Genomic DNA, 22,255 nt, shown 5'->3' on the forward strand with positions numbered 1-22,255 from the left:
GGAAACAGCTAGCCAGGCTCTGTCCAAAAGTAATAAAACTCCGAGCACCTCTAAAGCTCACTAATTAACATTTTATATCTCATTTGTTTATCCCTACAAAATCTAAACTGTAAAAACTTCAATTCACTATTTCACACGGTGCAATGCTTCAGGCTACTTCCTGGCTGAGAGCAGTAACTTCGTAGAGTCCCTGCTGGTTGACGGGCGCTGAGCGCTACATCTTTACACTCCTTCCTTGTGTTTTTGAGTGAGAAACTGATTTATTGGAATTGTTTACTTTCAAATGAAACACAAAGCTCTTGAGATTAAGGGCGTGTACCAGGGCAGTGTTGTGACCTAGCCATATTGCACAGTCGAGATGCTGAAAATAAGTCTGAAAGAGTTATTAAACGCCATACCATCCAACAAGTTTAGAAGACAAAAATAATTTTCATTTGTGTTAACTGAACTTTGAGATAGATAACCCTGGTGAGGACAAAGAGAGAAGAGTTGAGTCCTCGTAGAGCTGAGGAGTAACGGCAGTTTGAGGCTGGTGGGTGGATGACTGGTGGAGCAGAGCCAAGCAGTTGGTGGTGGAAATCACAAGCTGGGATGAGGTATAAGGCTGCCGGACTGTGGCCTGTTTGTTTTGTGAAAATGCGCTCTCAAAATCTCAATTTTTTTTCCCTGTGTGTCAGACTGTGTGCTTCAACTCGTAAGTCGTAAGTCAAATCAATTTGGAGTGACCCACCTCTCTCAGAAAACCAGAGCCATTAAGTAGATTGGTGACTTGTAAAAAATATGAGTTTTGCCACTTTCTGAATTGATGTTTCACAGCGGGGAACATGCGCCACTGTCACAAAGCCTGCAAATGCTCACATTAACCTTTCTTGTTCTTTATAAAAACAATTTATCCCCTGAAATGATTTCATTATCAGCTCCTGCTTCACTGGAAGCCATAATAGAAGTCCCTTATCAGACATCCATTCTGTGCTAGTACTGCAGCATCCACTGCAGCTCACTGTTTCTGAGACCATGCACGCACGCAAACAAACACACACACTCACACACACACACACACACGCACACACAGCCAGAAGCACTGGCCTCGTCTTCTAAAAAATTGGGATGTTCTTGTTCTTCCTCGTCTTACTTTTATCTATATTCATGCCCTTTGTTGCTCTGTAAACCACATCACAACAGATGTGTTTCCTAAAAGAGCTTCATAAATAAATGCATATTACTTGATTTAGACATAATAATGTTCCTTTCACTTGGGGCACCTTAAAAAATGTCATGAATATCTTAAATGGGTTGTAGATTATGATGTCATCAGACAAGTTTAATTAAAGGGAGCTCTGGCCCCTTATTGTCTACGCTTTTCATTTCTGGTTTTGCCATTCTCTGTACATTGTGCATGTATTATATTTACTAATGACAATAACTAATTAGTTGTAGCTTGATTAACCAACATACATACATACACACACACACACACACACACACACACACAGACACACACACACACACACACACATACAGGGGATCCTGAACATGATGTAATTGGAGGGGGAATGTGTTATTTCTTCAGCGGGCAATTAAAGAGGCAAAACCAACTACTCTATTCTGTTAACAGATATACCTGCGTCCTCCATAGAAACACAGAGGAGATAGGGTAATGATTGTCCCTAGTACCTCAGGTATAGATAGTGTCAAAGAAAGATTTCCAAAACCCAGCCAGACACCCCGAACTAGAACATATGGGCTAAGTCCCCTGCCGTTTGAGAGCACCTGCTGCCAACATCTGCAATTTGAGGGTATATTTTAGATAGTTTAGTCTTACTGAAGGGAATTCTAGAGAGCAATTGGATGAGACTGAGCCTTGTACATAACTACGAGAAATGTACACTTTCCAGTCCATTGATAAGAGAAAGCAAACCCTAACCTAGCCTCCCCGCCTGCTCTGATCTTAAATATGGGTGGATCTTCTTCTAACATGACATCATATAGTTTTGAAACGCGACCTTTATCCATATTTGTTATAGGTAGGAGGTGGTCATTGCCAGAGGATCACCTAGATCACCTAGTTCTGCAAACATACCATCGATATATAAGTCTCTAAGGTCATCCAGCCCGGAAGCCAGAGTCAAGTTTGGCAGGTAAAAAAAAGGTGGTTGTTACAAATGGGTATTGACCATTTGTAATAATTGTCATTTATAACCCCCTAAAATCTTTCCAAATATACTGATAATAGATCAAATGTGTGGACCGCTGGCTACCATATCAAATATGTAAAGGAGCAGATCATCAGCATATAAGGAAACCTTATGCTCAATATCCCATCTCCTGACCCCAGAGAACAAGGTACAAGTCTTAAGTGCTATAGACAAGGGTTCAATGGCAAGGGTGAAAAAGGCAGGGGATTGGGGGCATCCCTGGCGAGACCCACATTATCGATATCCAATGTAAAACTTCTTCATCTGCACCTTTCTCATTCAGCCAGTCCTACTGGAAGATCTCGACAAATGAGATCTAACATGTTCATTTGTGAGTTTAGAGGTGCTAGCAGGGGTGATTATGGCCTTGTGGTCCACCTGAGTAAGGTACTTAACCCTGAGTTACTCCAGGGAGACTGTCCCTGTGCTTAGATCAATGTAAGTCACTCTGGATAAGAGTGTCTGCTAAATGACCTGTAATGTAATGTAATGTAATCTAGCAGGTGGATTACCTTCAGACCTTCAGTCAGGCTAGCTGTTTCCAGTCTTTGTGCTAAGCTAACAAGCTGCTGGCTCAAGCTACATACTATATAGCTGCAGTGTGGCATTGAGTATTTCACCACCAGGATTCACCATTCCTCTACTAGAACTTTCTTATTGGCAGTATGGAGAGGGCTTTGAAACATTTATATTCATCTACATGTGAGATCAGGAGAATTAAAACCCCGGGAGAACAGCAGGGAGAGAGGGGAGAAAAGTCAAAATCATTGGCAAGTAGGGAATGCATATTTTATTATTTATCAGAATCTATATATAAATAATGTATCATTTACAAGGTTTGTAGTAGATTATCAGTGTTTTCTTGACAGATTTGCTCGCGACGCAGAGAGAAAATAGATGAAAATATGGCTGAAGATGATGCGGTGCGTCTCATGTGTACAGCCCTATTGGTTGACTGCATCCACTGCAGTAACTAGTAAAAAATATGTTCTAAAAGATAGTCAAATTAAATGTTGTTATATGTTATCTGTCAATGTGAGTATGGCATGCACTTTAAACACAGTGAATCCACCCAACATTAGCATCCTACTAACTACGCATTAGCCCAGCTCAAGGCTTAAGAGGCTATTACCCATCCTGACCCATATTGCTTGGGTATTTTATACACACACACACACACACACACACACACACACACACACACACACACACACACACACATAAACCTAGATATGCACATAACATGGACACATGTATGGACAATACATGCATATCTCCATTCAATTTTACTGTGTGCTTACAGCAATAAGCTTTGGGAGCAGTAGCCAGGGCTGCTGCATCAATGACAGCTGCACGTCCGTTGCCCTGTGTCTTGCCTCTCAGGCTGCATATGCTCCACCCTACCTTGTTTGTGGATTGTTGACTGTAGTTGTAAAAAATTACATCCTATGTCTTTTCATAACCAGTTTTCCTTGACTTCAATTGAAAACGTCACAAGATGTGAAGGAGAATTCAGAAGGACTTAGGAAAAGACAACCACGGTGCTAAGAGACTCCCACTGCACTTCACTGACAGTGAATGTGTTTATTTATAACATATAGAAAACGTACATCAACGTAATGCCACCTCTTCTGCATGTCTTCTGGGATAATGATTTACATTCAATATTACAGTATTATGCTGCAATTGAACATCAATCAAACATAATGCAGTAAAGGACAGAACCTGAATCGTTAACAACAAAACGAAACCCAACCCTTGTCGTAACCCTTTGTAATCGATCATGGAACAACACTGTTTTTTAGAGACTTCATAAAACTAATAATTCCAACAATGAATATCTTCTCTGATTATTTATCCGCGTTGAAAGGACATTTTGTTGACGTTCAATCTGTTGATGAATCAGAGGCTGTTGCTGAATGCTGGGAGTGTGTAGATTATCCTTTACACACTTGGATATTATTGTAAGCAGTGCGCCCAGGTGTAGTGAGCAAATGAACAGGAAGTAATATCTTGTTTATTTTGCAACTTTCATTATTTTATATTTTATAATAAAAAATAGTAAAGCAATGTGAGACTCCATACAGGGAGAGTGTACAGTGTGGGGTGGGGGGTGGAGTGTGTATCATCCTAACCCAGTTCTCTCTGATTGCCTAGTTTGTCCTGGAAAAAAAATTGGAAGTGTAAAAAACGTCATGGAGACAAAAACATTCCAGGTATAACATTCTAACTACTTAGGGATCTTTAGAGGTCCTGGTAGGTGGATTGTGTTACCTTTGGACAGAGCCAGGCTAATGCTAACCTGAGCTAACCTACTGCTGGCTCTAACGACCTGTACTGTACAGACAATAAACTGGTACCAATCTTCTGATCTGACTTCTAGCATTAAAGGGAATAACATATTTCCCAAAGCGTGCAACTATTTTTTTTACACTTTAAAATTGGGAAAAGTATGTTTTAATAATCAAACTACACGCAGCATTCAAAGTCTATACAACTGTGACCTGCATGGTTGCAGCTGACAGTATAGGATTATGTTAGAAGTCCTTACCAGTATGCACTTTCTATATTTATTATCTTATGTTCAGAGCGTTTGCACGGCAGCATGGCTTTGGGGTTGTCAACTGCAGTACACACAAGAGCCCTCAAATTTATTTAATATTACAAATTTTACATTTCACTGACAGCTGTTGTCAGTAAAAAAAAACAATAATACTGTGGGCCAAATAAAATGACATGGTTCTTTCAAACAATGATGTAACTCCACTGTAATCCACTTTGTGTCCCTTCCCCTTTACTGTCTCTCTGTTCATCCAATTCTCTGTTCATGTCTATCCCGCTCACACATTTCTTTACCTCTAAGACAGCATGACAGACACACTCAGGTAGACTTAAAGGTAGTGAAGGAAGGATGTAAGCACACTGACATACAGTGGATATATCTCTCTCTTGCAAACACACACCGTGGTGTTCAGTCCTCGTTTCTGTCCTCGTTTCTGTCCTCAGTCCTGACAGTTGAGCGACTATAATGCCTGGAGTTTGCGGTTTGTAGGTCGGGTGGGGTGGTTGATTAAGGCATATTTTTACGGGTTGTGTGTATGTATTAAAACCCCCTGACCTGTGCATCACGAGTAGCTACTCACTACTGTTGGTATTGAATTTGCCTGGATTTAAATTGTGTTTGGGTGTTAATTTCTTCAAAGTCGGCATTGTCTCCCTAGACATGCCCCGAAACTGCAAAAAGGTAAAAAGGCCCGTCTGTAGAGATGCCCGAGTCCGGGTTTATTAATACCTGCACCTACACGACCCGTAATGAGAATCCGTAATGAGAACCCGACCTGCGAAACGCCAACTTTAAGCATTTCAGTGGCACAACTGTCAGGACTGAGCGCTGTGACACTCTGCAAGGGGCCGATCCAGCTGCCAGAAGCTTCTTTTTGAATGATGTCAGGCTCACATAGTATGTTGTGTGTCTTCTTTGGTGATGTTCCACTTCTTTCTATGACATCTTGAAGCAATCAGTTCATCAATTCGGACTGTTCAAAACTTTACATTTGCTACAGCCTGTTTCTCCTAACACACAAAGTGGTGAGAAACACAAAGCACGATATGATCGTTGGCTATTTTCCAGGAACATCCTGCCCTTCCCTCCTTTTCTCCACTCTCTGTTCTTGGTCTTTGTCTGTGTGTGTGTGTGTGTGTGTGTGTGTGTGTGTGTGTGTGTGTGTGTGTGTGTGTGTGTGTGTGTGTGTGTGTGTGTGTTTGTGTGTGTGTGTGTGTGTGTGCGTCTGTGTGTGTGTGCGTCTGTGTGCGTGTGTGTGTGCATGTGCGTGTGTGTGTGCGTCTGTGTGTGTGTAAAGCAGGTGCAGTTTATTCTCTGACACAGGTGTGCATGAACAGCGTGAACATGACCCAGAAGGTTTCTCTGATTTGTCTGTGACGTGAGTTATGATTAAAGACACACACACACACACACACACACACACACACACACACACACACACAAACACACTTCAGATTTTCGTCCAAATGCTTTGTGTTTATCCTTGAGTCACAATACATTTTCAAAGAATTTGAAAGATACATTGTTTATATCCACGCTTGCTTGCTTGCTGTGTTTTCCTCCGTGTCTTTTTCGGCAAATTGCTACATGTCTGTATTTTCTTGGCACATTACCGCCACCAACTGTTCAGTGACAGTGCATCCTAGCTCTATCGATCTATAAGCGTTTTTAAATAGATTTGTAATAAATCAGATAGTGGTCAAACACACAGGGTTCCTTTAATTTCTCACGTTTAACAATCTCAAACATATTTTTGTTATGCAAAAAAAACAAAAAACAGCCAGTATGAAAATGATGGCTTGCAGTTGTGGTTTTGGCACATGTCCTCTGCACACCCACTCAATTAAATGACTCAACCAATCATATTTTACTGCTCCGTCAAAGAATGAGCCTCACAGGAAAAGTACATAAAACAGGTGTCGCAGCATTACAGTTGCACACACACACACACACATACTCATCACACAATGTAAAGAGTTGCACAGTACGGGGCTTTAGGGTGAGAGCAGGCAATCACCACACACCAGGTGTTTTCTGCTACAGTATGAAGACATGCATATCAAAGTATGTAAAATATAACTACGACTAAAATTAGAATCACTGATAGATAAAAGCATGAAAATTACCACGGTGATCATTTCACTTTAAAGCTGTAGTAGATTGCTGAGCAGTGTTTTTATTTTTTTAAATGTATAAAAATTAGGATTTATAAATGTATGTTGTTGCTCTAAGATGGGTTCATTAATGAACCTTTGTTTAAGTCTGATCTGTTCCCATATTACAATAGAAATCCACCAGGACTCAACTTGAAGTATTATGTTTTCCAACTTTCCAGACAGCAGTCTAAAAAATAGCAGAACTGGGGCAACCTGCTACCTTTTGAACCGATGTGTGGCTGTCAACACTGCAGGCAGGCACCAGGGAAGCACAGTGTTTGGTGCTAAAGTTTCTACAAAAATATAGGCTGGATAAACCACTTACATAGTTTCAGCACAGGACCCATATTTTAGGAAAGTGACAAGTCCATGCATCGGGCTGTCGGCACATAGGAATGCACGACAACACAGATCTTCATCGCATTTCAGCTTTTTCAGATATTTATTATATAGTCCTTTGTTTTCAGATATATAACAAAGGATTTACTGATACATACGATGTAAAGCATTATCTATGAAACATGCTGATTTTCTAAATGAAGTGTATTAATGCAAACACAAATTGTGTGAAGCTCAGGTTTAGCAATCACACCAGTGTGATTGATATTCCCTGGAGTGTGCAAGAAAAAAACATGATTTATGGTAATAAATAAAAACTAAGATAACCTTTTTCTTTGCAAATGAACCCTGCATACACACTGCTTTTGAAGTCTTACAGTACTAAGTGTTCAACATTAAATTAGTAGACTACAGAATGATAAGATTTATTTTTTTATGTTTTAGCCCAAATAGGAAAAAAGCTCTACAACTTGAAACCTTTTTTAATCTCAAATAGTTTTTTATTTATCACGTCCTTGATGCTCCGTCCTCAGCACCAGCAATCTTCTCCCTCCCCATCTCATCTCAAAGCCTATTTCACATCTGACATGACGTTTAAAAATAACATTGTCTTGGGAGAATCAAGCTGTTAAGGGTGCTGCGTGTCATGCAGTAATCTCATATTCTTAAGAAGATATGAGGAAAAGCTGAACTGTACGATTCAAAGGGGATGTTAAAATGAGACTGCTATCAGTGGTGGATAGCAGTCTGACGGGCGACACGGGTCACGAGCTAAGCCTAAAATCCTGCGTGGAATAAAGAGAAGGACAATATGGTGGAGGGTTATACGTAGATGATATACAAAGGATGAGTCAGGGGTCAGGGCCACGAGACAGATTTTATATCCTGTATTTCTGCTTTATGAAACTTGCAAAAGTATCAGAACAGTTCATTTTTGGCCAGCACGATTTAGCACATACTGGCTACTGTACATGACAGGTCATGTGCTTTTGTGTTGTTACAGAGCTTCCCCGGCGGATGACGAGGTGCCAAAACATTGCTCAAGAAAACCATAATGTCAGTGAAATACAGGCTACTGTATATCCTGAACTGTCCATGCCGGCAAGTCTGTGTGGGGCAAACCAAACGCCCTCCTAAACAGAGGGAGTTAAACCTGACTTGATGTTGTTGTTAGTCATTATAGGATGTGTTGTTACAATCTAGGGGAGGATGTAATGTTATGTATCTCTTCCTGTATGTGTAGCCAACTCTCCCAGTTTATGCTGTAGGAGTTCCTTATTAGGGGAGTGGCCTTTAAGAAAGTATTTAAGAAATGAGACGGACTAATCTAGTCTAATCTAATCTATATCGTTTGTCATTAAAAGCTATACATGAACTGTTCCTTCTCTATTTGTAATATTGTATAGTTGTGAACCCTGTCTATATACAGCTTATTGTCCCCTCCCTATTTTTCCCAGACTGCGCTGAGTTGGTTCCTAATTAGAGGAAGTTATTTTAGAGATTGTGAGTCTCTGTACCGTTTGGCCATGATGAAACGTTACTCTTCCAATAACATTTGTTGCCTTAAATCTGAGGATTCCATGATACTTTGGACTCTTTGAGGTCTCTGAGGGAAAACATACCTGAAAATTGCATCCTGTCAGACTTAAATGGCAGATTATTATCCCAGTGACGGCTGAACATTATATTCTTTTAGACTTGCAAAGTTTTCAGTTTAATATTTCTTTGATCCAGAAGCCAGACAGATAAAATCATATAAACATGAACCCCTGCTGGTAAATACACAGGGAAATAAATGATTAATGTATGCCATTTCAATCATGGTCTGGGCTAAGCAGTCTGGGAGAAAGTAAGGGGACCAATTTAAGGTAAGCTCGTTTGAAGTACTTTGAAGCCATATGTGTCTGTGTGTCTGTGTGTCTGTGTGTCTGTCTGTCTGTCTGTGTGTCTGTGTGTCTGTCTGTGTGTCTGTCTGTGTGTCTGTGTTTATAGCTGTGATAGCGTCGCGACTGTGCAGGATGCTGTCATACAACTTTACAGATTTGTAGTTAAGATCAAAGTAAAGGTTTGTGCATCTGGCCTGATTTGGCATTACAAAACCTACCAGGTGTGTGGTAGAGATCGAAATGAAGGCCAAATTTGAAAATGGGTGTGGTCCAAGAAAGGGCTCCATAAGTAGGGGAGCCTGGCTCGATTTGTCATCGCAGGCTGGTGTGATCCCATTTTAAGATGTTCTCTAGTTGGATTTTTTGCTGTCAGATCACATTAACATTGTAGACCACATCTAAGTACATATTGATGCATCTGTAATGATGCATGCTTCATCATAACGTTGCATTGATTGATAGATAGATAGACACAGCCAACACGTCATCCAGGTAAAGTGTGTGTGCGGTGCAGTGGAAAACACTTGCATGGTGCATGTTTAATACAAACTTTATATGAAAGAGGAACATCATCAAGAATAAGAGTCTCCAGCAATGCTGGCAGCTCAGTCTGACTGTATAGCACTGCTTTGAGCAAAGACTAAAAACGCTCACTTGTCACGATCTGGTTGTACTTTGGTTTACTGTTTTATTTTGAAATGTTCACCTCCCCTTGTGTCATGTCAAGTTGTACTTCCTTGTCTGTGTGTTTTCCCTCCCTTTCTGATTGTTAATTTGTACCTCCTGTGTCCAGTCACCCTGCCCTTGTGTCTTTGCCTTTCTCCCCCAGCTGTGTCTTGTTCCCTCGTTTGGTGTCTGTGTGTATTTATACCTGTCTGCTCCAGTGTGCCTTGTTGGATCATCATCGATGTTACGTGGTGTTCTCCCGCCTGTCCACCCCTGGCTTGGTCTGTGGTTTCAGTTTATTTGTTACTTTGTATTTCGCTAGTTTTTTGTAAGTTAAAGCTCTCTTTTTGTTTAAATCCTCGTCTGCCTACTGCATTTGGGTCCTCACCTAGTGATGGGAAAATTAAGCTTTTGTGAAGCACTGAACCACTTTAGCCAATTGGTTCGGAAATGGGTTCATTACTCGAAGTTTCAGGTACAGTGACCTCTACTGGCGAAGTGCAAGGCTGCAGTGGATTTAAAGTATCTTTGCCTTGAAAATTCTTTGACGCACACATCTAAGACTGAATATCATGTTCTATTTAAAAATAAAGATTGAAAATAAAGATTGTTTCGTTAGTTGGCTGGCTCCATAATGATCAAATACAAATGCAATACCAACAACTCAACAGCAATAGCGCATACTACTACGACAACAACCCACACATTGTGCATTGTTTAGAGCGGTTATAAAGTGTTGAGGCGCTCAACTTCAAAACTGTCTCAACCTGTCAGAAGTGAGACGAGGCAGTGACAGCGAATCACCTGATTGGACTGCGAACCAGTCCGGTGATTCATTCAGGAAATGAAGCAGTTACTGCTTCTGACGTCATAGGTCACGTGATTTGAAGCAAGTTTCGAAGCAGTGGTTCTATGTAATTGTAGTCCAGAGTTTGAAGCATGTATCGAAGCTTCAGTATCACACTGCCATCACTATCCTCACCTCTACCACATCATAACATCACTATGACAATGCAGGAATAATAAGTTTAAGTTTAGATGAAGGTGATGGGAATGTAATTAGTTTTGTAGGTATTTTTTCATAAACCAAAATATCGTAGCAGTCCATTCAATACCACAGAGACAGCCCCTAGCATGGCAAAGACTCCATCCCTCACTCTCATACTAAATGTTATCCTGGAACAAGTTGAATCACTCACCTACACACAACTTGCACAACTATTAAACAAGCAACAAACAATGTCTCACTCCTCTAAAACCAAAGGGTTTGTCAAAACAAATCTCTCAGCTTCCCCTATAATGTGCACTTTAGTTTCAGTGACACAGGTTTCAGTCCAACTGGGTTAAATGTCTTTATCTTCCTTTTTTATTTTATCCTTAAATCTGTACTATCCAGTTAAGCAGAAACACCCCCTCCAAACACAAATAAACAGATCGAGGAAGGATTAGCAGTAACCGCGCCTTGCAAGCGACATCGGCGTGGGTGAGCTCAGTTTAAGTAACATTTCATGTGTTAATTAGGCATCTAAAGTGGCTGTCCCAGGCCAAATTAAAGATCAAACTGAGGGAACGTTCACTCTGATGCAATCACACCAAAAGATCAAGAGCATTCATCTGTCAATCATCCCCTTGCATCAGCCTTACTAAAAGGAAAAAGTTTCTTTATGACTATGTAGAACTCTTTCTGTAATCCTAACACTAAAGGCTCACTGACATCTAGCAGTTCTTGGCTCATTAGCTCATTTTTCATTCCAAGGAATTCTTTGATATTTTTCCCAGATCTCCATATGGACCAGTTTTTTAAACACTATCACAGGGAGAGCTGAGGCGTGCCTTCACATTGTTCTTAAATGTATAGAAACTTAGTGTACATGAAATCTGAATTAAGATCTAATTAAATGATTGTCATCAAATGTGTGTGATTCAATATACTAGTGGGGATATTTCGGAGCTAAACAATCAAATTGTGCTCATTTATTAAAGGACCTGAAGTTAAATGTAAGAGACGCATCACAGCTGAAATATGCATGAGTTCCATTTCAAAGCATTCCGGTTCAAAGGTGTAACATCAGGGAGGAGGGGATGCAATTTATAAAGCTGCAACTAACGATTATTTGTATTTTCAATTAATCTGCCTTTTATTTACTTATCAATTGTTTACCCTATAAAATAATAATACAAAATGTACAGAATATCACAATGTTTCCAAACTTAATGTGTTTTGCTCAAAAATGACGATATATTTATTATTGCAATAATTGCTGATACATTTTTCTGTGAATTGACTTCATTGTTTCAGCTCTACAAATATATAAAAAAGATTAAATAGGTGCTGCACCTGATTATCACAGCAGACTGACCATTGCAAACCTGAGAGAAGTAGGTGTACAACCCGACAAACAGAGCGAGAGAGAAACAGTGAACATGCTTAAGAGACAGGCTTAATGAATAAAGCAGCAAATCATAAAGATGCATTACAAAGGTCATGTACAGGTGCTCTAACCCAACACCTTTCAGTTTCCCTCTGTGGCTCTCTGCTTGTATAAGTATTTTTCCAGGATTTTGATAACTCATGGCAGCCCCAGTCCAGTGAAATATTAAAAGCAGCCAATGAAAGACTCATTAGTGTAGGCATAGGCATTTAAAAAGAAATATTTTCACAGCTATAATCTTGTTGAAAGACATTTTTAGAACTTATTCAACCACTGATCACATTAGTCTAGTGTATCACCAAGTGCACATCATTTTTCTCCAGTGAACTCGTTCAGATCCCCGTCTAATCTAACAGACAAAACCTTTCTAGAATCTCTAGATCTATGATTTCTGTCATCTGACTCCACATAAATGCACAAACTTATTTGGTTGGATGTATATAGACATGTATGACCGTGAGCGTAGCGTACATCATTTGTGTTTAAAGTAAACGTGATATGTTAAATCAATTATTCAGGTCAAAATATCATACGAAAGATTTACATCTTTTACTAAAGTCCTGCGTGAATGTCACCTGAAGGGAAATGAATAGGGACACACTGTTTTGATTTATTCTACCTGTTTGGATTTGATTTAGATACAAACATCTTATAATGCATCCTATTGATTATGTATATAGAAAATACAACTTTTAAGATATTGTTTTCTGGAGATAAATTTTTATTTTTTTTGTTAAAATATTACATATGCAATGTGTTTTAAGAATAACTTCATTTCGATTTTTACTATTAAGTGGTTTCTCCGTCGGGAAAAGAAAACATGATAAAGTAAATTAATGCAAATTGTTTGGATCGCTAAGGATTTACGAGTGCATTTAGAGTAGAAATCCACCATTAGCATATTAGTGTGTGTTCGGAACATAATTGGATTAATGCCGACACCGGTCAACTCTCCAGCAAGAGAGTCTATCAGAGCGCTAACATGCACAGATATATACAAACACATTAACACATACAGGCAGTTTATGACTTCCAGCCCACCTAACCTGCTGTCTCTAGCACTACTGGATGCTGCAATTCTTAGCCTACAATAAAATGTGTCATCTAGAGCAGAGTGTAGTGCTTCTGAACATATAGCCTGTCTGAGATCAGCTGATCGGCAACATCAGCACCACTTCTGGGACGAATGATGATATTCCAGGGTCTTGACATTCTTTGGGTGATCATGGGGGATTTATTTCTGCTGCTGAGTTTTTGTCTTACCCTGCATCTTTCTGTGTGTGTATGATTGTGTGTGTAGAGGGGTCATATCTCTCTAACCCCCATGTTGTGTATTCTTGTCACTCCTCCATCTTTGCCACAGCAAATGTTCCCTCTCTTTATGCCTCTCTGTCTGACTTTCACTCCTGATGTGATAACTGGCACCACTAAGACAAAGGTCCTATTTAGAGTCGTAATGAGACAGGGTGACTGTACAAACCATCCAGCATGACCGCTCACTGTTGGATATATCCCTGCGTAGTAGCGCCTTAGAGTTTGCCAGGATTTGTCATCCATTAGGCTATGTCAATAATAAAATACCTAATGTAACGTTACATGGCACAGAATAACTTGAACACAGTTAGAGCGATAGAATGAAATCGATCTAATGTACATAACAACACATGTGGCCTTGAACAAGATATCACAAAGAGCATGGGGGAATGAGATTAAGTGAGGAGAGGGTGGCAGGAAGGACGCACTGGAAGAAACAAGGAAGGATTAAGGGATTAAACAATAAGGAAGAGAGAAGATTCATGAATAAAGTGCTCAGGATTTCCCCCCTAGCGTTTCCAGGTGTTATTGTTGGTGCCGCTGTCTTTCTGTTTTCCTCAGAGCCACAGAACAAACGGAGATGATTCATATGGACAAGAAAATTGAGCTCCAACATTGTGAGCAACACGGCTAACGTTAGCAGCCTGGCTGCTGTGCTATGATAAAGCTTGAGTGCACCTGGTAGTATTAATAAGTAGGCAGGTTTTGTTGGTGTGAATTCAACCTACGTTCTTCCATTGCAAAACTCTTTATTATTATTCCGCCTCTTTTTTTAACTCGCTACTCCTTGCACATTTTCCAACGTAGAAACTCCATTCCAACATCAAAACATTCAGCTCAATTAGGACATGAACACTAATATGTTTCTTGTTCATAACTTTCAGAATTTCAGAAATACTCCACATACTTCGGCAAATATTCCCTTTTGAAATGAATGGAGGAAATGATCCGAAAATGCTATTTGAACTCTTATCTACTCATTCATTCTTTCAGATAGAAACTTGAAACTGTTCCTCATCTGTCTTATATTATGTGTGTACTTCCACTTTTTGAAATATTCAACCTAGTTTGAAGCTCAGTAAAAAAGCCCTCTCTCAGGTGTTTCATTAGTGTGTATTGGACTGAAGTTGGAGCGGATGACATTTGCTGACATGAGCTTTACAATCTTTTGGAAAAAGACATCTTAAACCTGCTGCCATTCACACAATGTTCACTCTTCATACTTCATTTTAAGATACAAACGGAGGTAAATTGGTGTTAATTACAACAGGCTGTTTAAGCAAACAGACACAACATTTGGCAGTAGTGACCAAAAGGTGACACAAGCTCCGACCCCCTGCCTCATAGAGCCCCATGTTAACGCTCCTGGAGGCCGGCACAGTACCACTGTTGTTACCTTCTCACATTTCTGACCGTACACACACGAAACTCACACAATGTTTTCATCGGGGGATACTCAATCCTCACAGTCAGAAAGTTCAGCGATATGAGTTAGTTTGTTTTAAAGGGGAAGCAGGACTCTGAGCAGTTCTCCTCAATTCAATCTCTGAGATAATGTTTCTCTTCCAGGAGTCAGTGATTAGTCAGGATCACCATGGAAACCTTTGATTGCTGCTAGACAGACACAGCTGATTGATAGCTAATTAGTGCAGTTGACACACACACACACACACACACACACACACACACACGGTTTGACAGTGACGATTAATTTGCACGCAGGATCCACAATATGATTACCTGCAGATTTAATATGGGTATTCTGTGATGCAAAGGCGGAAAGACAATTGCTGCTCCTTTGAAAGTCCCAAAAATGTACTTTCTGCAACAGTTTGGGTTATTTCACGGGCTTGAAGTGATAATACACACACACACGCACATTCAGAAGTTCTCTCCTTATTTATACTGTCTGCGTGAAACACCATTCGAACTCTACAGTTTTTCCTATCTTTCTTATATTATTGGTATCATATTTTATTACTTCGCTGACTATCAGAAGCACGGGGAAATGCTTTGTAAAGTGAGGTGTCATGGAAATTGTGGTATTAAAGAGTTTTGAAATGAGATGTAATCTTATAGTCTTGTAATCTTTAACAAAGAGATGTTTTAAGTTTTAAGATGAAAGCATTTACAACACTGAAGTTAGTGATGGGGACAGGATCTGAGTCGGTGTGAAGATAAACAAGTTGAGCTGGATGTATGTCCTCTCTGGAGGTCGGCGTGGCAGCTCCAAGTGTTATGACATGCTGTATGTATTTTATGGTTTCTTTGTTGTAATGCTTTAGAAGGCTGTATGTAACTGTGGTGTGCTCACTTGTCACCATGCCAGCACGCGTTAAAGATCTGTAATAGGATTATCATACAAATCAGACACTCTCTCGACATCAGCTGGTTTTAAGTTGCCACGACAAAAGTTTACAGGGAACCGTTTACATTGTGCCATCAACATGTACTTTATAATGATGAGTTGAAGCTCAAATGTTGTCTCGTGCCACTTTAATATAGTATCTGCCAGTCAGTCTTCCATGCTAACATCGTCTACACTATAGTCCTCTATTCTCTCGTTCCTGATTGGTCCTTCACTCGTTCCTTAGCGACTACTCACAGTTGTGTACCATATTGTAACGTGTTACCTCTTAATGCGCTGCCAGGACATCCTGGTGATGTAATCCCTCCATCGTTACAGGTGTTTACACTAAGTCAGCTCTACAGGCTCTGAGCAATGACCTGAGTGTGTCCCCAACAAACAGCACAGAAACACTTTCACTGTTCACTGTGACTGAGCTGTATATCATATATATATTACACAAAGTCTGACAATATTTGTCTTAATGACTAGATAGAAATGAGCATCTATTTAAATGTTATTGTCTGAACCTCTACAAGGAAATACTGTGTGTTTGCACAGGTACGTGTCACACTCCAGCGTGAAGCAGCTTGGATAAGCAGACGTGTGATGTAAGAGGCCGGTGGGCTGCAGAGGAGGAGCAGGGGCTACACTGCCACACATCATAACAAAGCAGCAGCTTCACTTTATTTCAGATGCACTGCACTGCAGTTTGTCTGTGTTTCATCATGCAGCTTGAGCAAACATTGCATTTAAAAAACATTTAAACATTCCTTATGTTGTCAGACAGACACTTTTTATTACATATTAGTGATTTTACTGTTTTTTAAACTGTTCAGCTTTGTTGTCATTGTATGTCTATTGTGTGTACATTGTCAAATTCATTGTATGTGTAAACATACTTGTCTATATCCAAATTTAAAACAAATCATTAAGGCTAATGAGGGCTTAAAAACCGAATGCATACAATAATAAAAAGAAACCTTTAAAAACAATATCTTGTTTTATGTTCTGGCTTTAAGGTTTCTAGTTTAGTTTCAAAGGTTGAAGAGAAACAATGAAGTCAGGGGATGAATACAAAAATATGTATGTATGTATCCCTCTCATTTGTATTATAGTAGCTAGAACATAAAAAGATTAAAAAGTTTGGTGACTCAAACTGAAACTAGGAAAAAGTAAAGTGGGCAAAACTAGTATTTAAAAATGTCGGGGGGGCACAATCACTGCACAGTCTGCATCAGCAGCCACCAGACATCTGCAGCAGCCTCTCCACTTGGACTTTGAGGTTCTTTGAGTTACACTCGAGTGTCAGACCGCGATTCAAATTCTGTTCTCCTATGGGTGCCCCTGTTGGCTGGCTGGCTCGATGTTCCCTCAGCATCTGAAGTTTGCAGTGGGAGACTTTCTTTGAGACGGTCCCTGAAGGACCATCTTAAAGAGGAGTGATGAGACACTGGACCATCATTCCTCCTCGAGCTTCCTGAGCACTTTGACTGGAATGAGTCTCACGTGTCGGATACTGGGGCAATTTCAACCCCTTTTTTCTGCCTGCAAGGACTCCGACATCCTCAGGCACACATGTAGCTGTCACAGTAAATGTCTCTGTCTGTGTTGCTGATCTTATTGTTCTCCCAAGTGAACACATAGAGAACACAGAGTAAATAGCAAAAGAACAAACAGCACGACATTACATGTGTTTGTTCAGCTGCAGCACATTCTTCTTCTTTTTAATTAAGAATTTGAAGAATATTTATCTCAGGGTGCTTTCACAGGTAAACGGTTGGTTTGGTTTTTCAATCAAACTCACTAAAGACTAAACAACCACATTGCGACCCCCTGTGTGGCCTGTGAGGATACACCGATGGAAAAATAAATATTATTATTATTATTATATATAATAATGATTTATGGAAGTAATCTAGGGCTCGGGCCCCTCCAAAGGTTCACTAGATAAACCTGAGGGGTCGTGGAGCATGCACTTATTGACAGTAAAGAAAATATCCCTTGACTTAACCATTATTCAGATAATTGTCTGGTTAAATTGAGTTTAAATAAATAGATTTAAACTGTGACCTTTAAGTTATTGAAATGTTGGAAGTGTTATTTTAAAAGTGTAATCCGATGCAGTTAATTACCTGTCAGAAAATGTATCAGGCAACCTAATCCAAGTGTCACAAGAAGTAACGACACTTGATTACTTTGCTTCTGGAGTACCTTAATACCAAATATGCAAATAAAGACAAGAGAAAAGAAATATCAATAAGATGACTTTTATTTAAACTTATACCGATGTAATATGTTTTTTTATGCTGCAATGTTTCTTTAAGCAGTATTGATGTTTGGGAATGTGCCGCGTGGTTGTTTTTTTGCAACCGGGTATTGCCAGTTAGTGAGTAACAAGATAAAAAGTAGAAGTTGGAGAAGAGGAACTAATCTTCACTGCTGAAGATGAAGATGAGGTATCATCCCCGGAGTTTCTGTGTCTCATGTGGCAGGTTGCCTCTGATAAAGTTTACGTCAGGATCATGGATCGTGACAGCGCCTGCTGCCCTGGTCCTGCTGGACACCGGGAAGCCTTATTGACATTTTCCTGGATTCATCCAAACTTTCTCTTTTTCAACACAACATCATTTCTGTCAAATGTTGTATTTGTACTATGTTGTTTATCCTGTACACACGACATCTATTGCACGTCTGTCCGTCCTGGGAGAGGGATCCCTCCTCAGTTGCTCTCCCTGAGCTTTCTTCCATTTTTCCCCCTTTAATTGTGGGGTTTCTTTTAGGAAGTTTTTCCTTGTGCGATGCAAGGGTCTAAGGATATTGGGCTATATAAATAAATTTGATTTGATTTGATTTGATTTTACTGGCAGCAGAGAAAACGGCTTCAGGTTCAGGCATTTTTAGTAGTTTAGGCAGATTTGGTTTGCAGTAAAAAGAAAAGTGCTTAAATGCTTAATAAGTTAAGTACAGAAATAACAAGCTACAAGTGAAATGCGTCCCAACTTTAGGCTACTTTGCTAAGTTCACATTTCTTCACTAACGTAAGAGACGATTGTGTGGGCCTCGTGAAGCATGAACATGTGCCTGGTTGTATACGGTTCTTTATTGTAAACTGTATTTTAACATTGTAAATGAATAGGTAGTCTTAGTACCTCTTTTATTCCGTATCTAACGGATGACTTTTTCTACGTACCGCCGTTACATGTATTCCGTTACTCCCCAAGCCTGCAGCTAAAGGCCCAAATGTTTCTGAAAGCGCTCCCTGATAACACCGCCATCCTCTTTCTCCGTGTACTCGTCAACACTTCTCACATCGCAGCTCTGCTACATTAGAGGCTAATGGGTTCAGTGGATTCTTTACGACGGCAAACATGTCGTCTCAGGGAGCACGTGCCCATCCATTACAGCGGCCCACGGCGGCCCAGCTAAATAAGAACAAATAGCAGCGACGCCATAATCACCGGCTGCATTAGATTTAATGTCGTTACCGGAGTGAGTAATTGCAAGAAATGTGTCGAGTGCCCATCAGGCGTGGAGAATGTGGATGTGTAATGATATCAGAAGATTATTGAGATTGAGTATCATAACTTCATTCTCCGCTCTCTTTCTCTCTAAAACTGGTGATCCTTCTCTCTTATCTCATACTCTCTCTTATGTATTTTCTCTCTCTGTAGTCTCTCTCATTGTCACTCCCTCCTTTAGCCCCATCTACATTTGCTCATATCTCCTCTACTGCGTGGGAGGAATGTGCTTTCCTTCTCCTCCCGACATAGCTACTTCTCTCCATTTCTTCCTCTTTCCCCTCTCTCCTGTGGCCCTGCGAGCTCTGCAAGGGTGTGTGTGTGTGTGTGTGTGTGTGTGTGTGTGTGTGTGTGTGTGCGAGTGAGTGAGTAAAAGTGAGAGAGAGAGAGAGAGAGAGAGAGAGAGATATTAAGAAGAAAGAGTGAGAAAGACGAAAATAGGGAAACTGCATGACAAAGACAAATATAATATAATACAGTATATAGCTAGACGAGAGAGAGAGAGAGAGAGAGAGAGAGAGAGAGAGAGAGAGAGAGAGAGAGAGAGAGAGAGAGAGAGCTCTGATTGCTAACTTGGTGTCCTACTTACTCACTCTGCAGATCTTCCAAAAAACAACCCTGAGCTGTGATATCATATACCCAAAACACACAGACACTGAAATAACCACTTACATACTCATACACACACATACATGTACACACAGACGGAATAAGGAACTTACACAATAGCAGTGATATTACATCCTTTACAGACACACGCTCCCATCTTCACAATACACCAATAACATCAACAGACATTAATATAAGTTGCTTTCTCTTCCACTAACACACAGAGATGGTAAAGTCTGTTTTGCCTCTTATTTCTTTTCTTTTCCGTCTCTGAAAATGGGCTACCCACCATCTCCCAGCATCCTCTCTGACAGGGACAGAGAGGAGACACGGGAGGCACATTCAACTTTTACTTCTTCCATCTTAGAAAACATAGCAATCTAAAACGACAGCTAACAAAATGTCAGCCTCAACCCAAATAAGGTGTAACTTGTCAACAATGGTACAATTGAAATATTTTTTGTGGTAACTCTGCCACTGTTATCATATCATGCCACTGCATATGTGCCATGCGAGAATGGAAAGCTTGAAAAGCATAGCAACAGGGGGATTGTTTTTCACCTTGTGAATATGTGAGTGTGAGTGTGAGTGTGAGTGTGTGTGTGTGTGTGTGTGTGTGTGTCATCATGGCAAAATGTGCTCCTGGAGACACCCCCGGGAACGAGCACATAAGTCGTTTTGAGTCATTTGCCAGGTGTTTATATTTCTGTCTGTCTGTGAAGAGATCATGTCAACGCCAAAGTGTCACAGCTGTGCAAGATGCAGTCAGTTGAGATCAAAATGAAGGTAGGGTCGGAAATAAAGGGGTAGGAACTGGGGAAGGGGGCATTTCCCCCGCCCACTTTACATCCTTGGCCAGATTCGGCGTCTGGTGTGGCAGCTGGTGTGATTCCAATGCAAGATAGTCTCTAGTTTGATGAACTGTAGGAGCTGATTTTCACCCTCCTGTGCCTCAGACATTGTTGGAAGAAGGCTCCCACTAATGTGACACGCAGGGATGTGTCATCAAAGCCTTGGCTGAGGAACTTTAAACCCCTGATCTGCCCTAGGTTCCCTATCAGCATGGACCTCGGCCCGCTAGCATCCAGTATGCTAGCTTCCAGGCAGCTGGCCTGTAGTCTGCATCTCCAGCAGCTAGCAGCAGACATACTTCACTTATTGTTTGGCTGAAGCTGCTGAAGAGAGCTGAAAGGTAGACTGGCCCAATTCCCTGAGCTGTCCTCTGCATCCCTTATGTTACCCCCCCCCCCCCCCCTTCTTCTCACTTTAAGGCCAGCAGTGGTCACACAAACACACACACACACAGAAAAGAAACACACACAGCTAAAGCTAGTGTAAAGATCAGATAAGGAGGAAAGGGCAGCTCCCAGGAGCTCTCACGTTTCTTCCTCTTGATCACCAAACCTCTCACTACTTTCCTCTCTTCAGCCCCTCGCTCTCGTAGGCACAGAAACACATACAATGGCGATGTGAGAGAAACCACACAGACACACTGTCCTGCTGCTTGTTCCCTTTTGTGTTGCTATAATAAAATCCAAATGTGCTCAAAATCTCACTACATTTCATTGCTTCAATCTTGATTCTGACCAATTAAAAAAAAATTCAAACCTTACTAATGTACTATGTAGTGAGAAGAAGCCTGAAAAGACGCTTCTGGAAAAGGTTCTAGTTCAAAGAAACACTCACAAGCCACATGGACTGAGAGAGGGACTGCAGGGCAGGCTGAAAAACTCAGCACTCAATTTATCGAACATTTGCTTAAGAAAAGATCGATTATTGTTTAAAGGTCCTCTATTTGCTCCCACACACATCATGACTGAAACTATTTATTACCTTTATTACCTCGATATCCCTCTCAGAGGTTGGTACTTTCACAAAAGGAACACACTTTGCTACCTTGTTGGAGAAAACTCCGGGTTACAGGATGGCAGTTTGACAGTTTATTCAGTCTGCTGTACCGAGAAAACCAAGAAACTCAAACTTTGAAGGGAATCCAGAATCCAGTCTTCAGCCAAGAAATGTCTACATTTAAAGCATCTTTGCAGTTTGCAATGAACTCGATTGTGATTGTGTAAAGAATTCACAGATAACCATAATATGAGTTCCAGTATGAGAAATGAATGACAGAGCTTTTTGTAATTGTTTTTAATTAGAGTGAACCTCACGCTTTACCTTCTGTTCACCTCGTGGTAATGAAGGAACATGTTTCCCATTATCCAATCAGAGG

The 22,255-nt window shown here is 40.4% G+C and overlaps 1 protein-coding gene across 1 annotated transcript in view; it reads right to left on the reverse strand.

The window, feature by feature from the left end:
- The window catches only part of LOC115012659 (carbonic anhydrase-related protein 10-like), a 77,606-nt gene that overhangs the window by 43,059 nt on the left and 12,292 nt on the right, over positions 1 to 22,255 (reverse strand). The gene's annotated exons all lie outside the window — the stretch shown is intronic.

Source organism: Cottoperca gobio, chromosome 8, assembly GCF_900634415.1.
Source record: "Cottoperca gobio chromosome 8, fCotGob3.1, whole genome shotgun sequence".
NCBI lineage: Eukaryota > Metazoa > Chordata > Actinopteri > Perciformes > Bovichtidae > Cottoperca > Cottoperca gobio.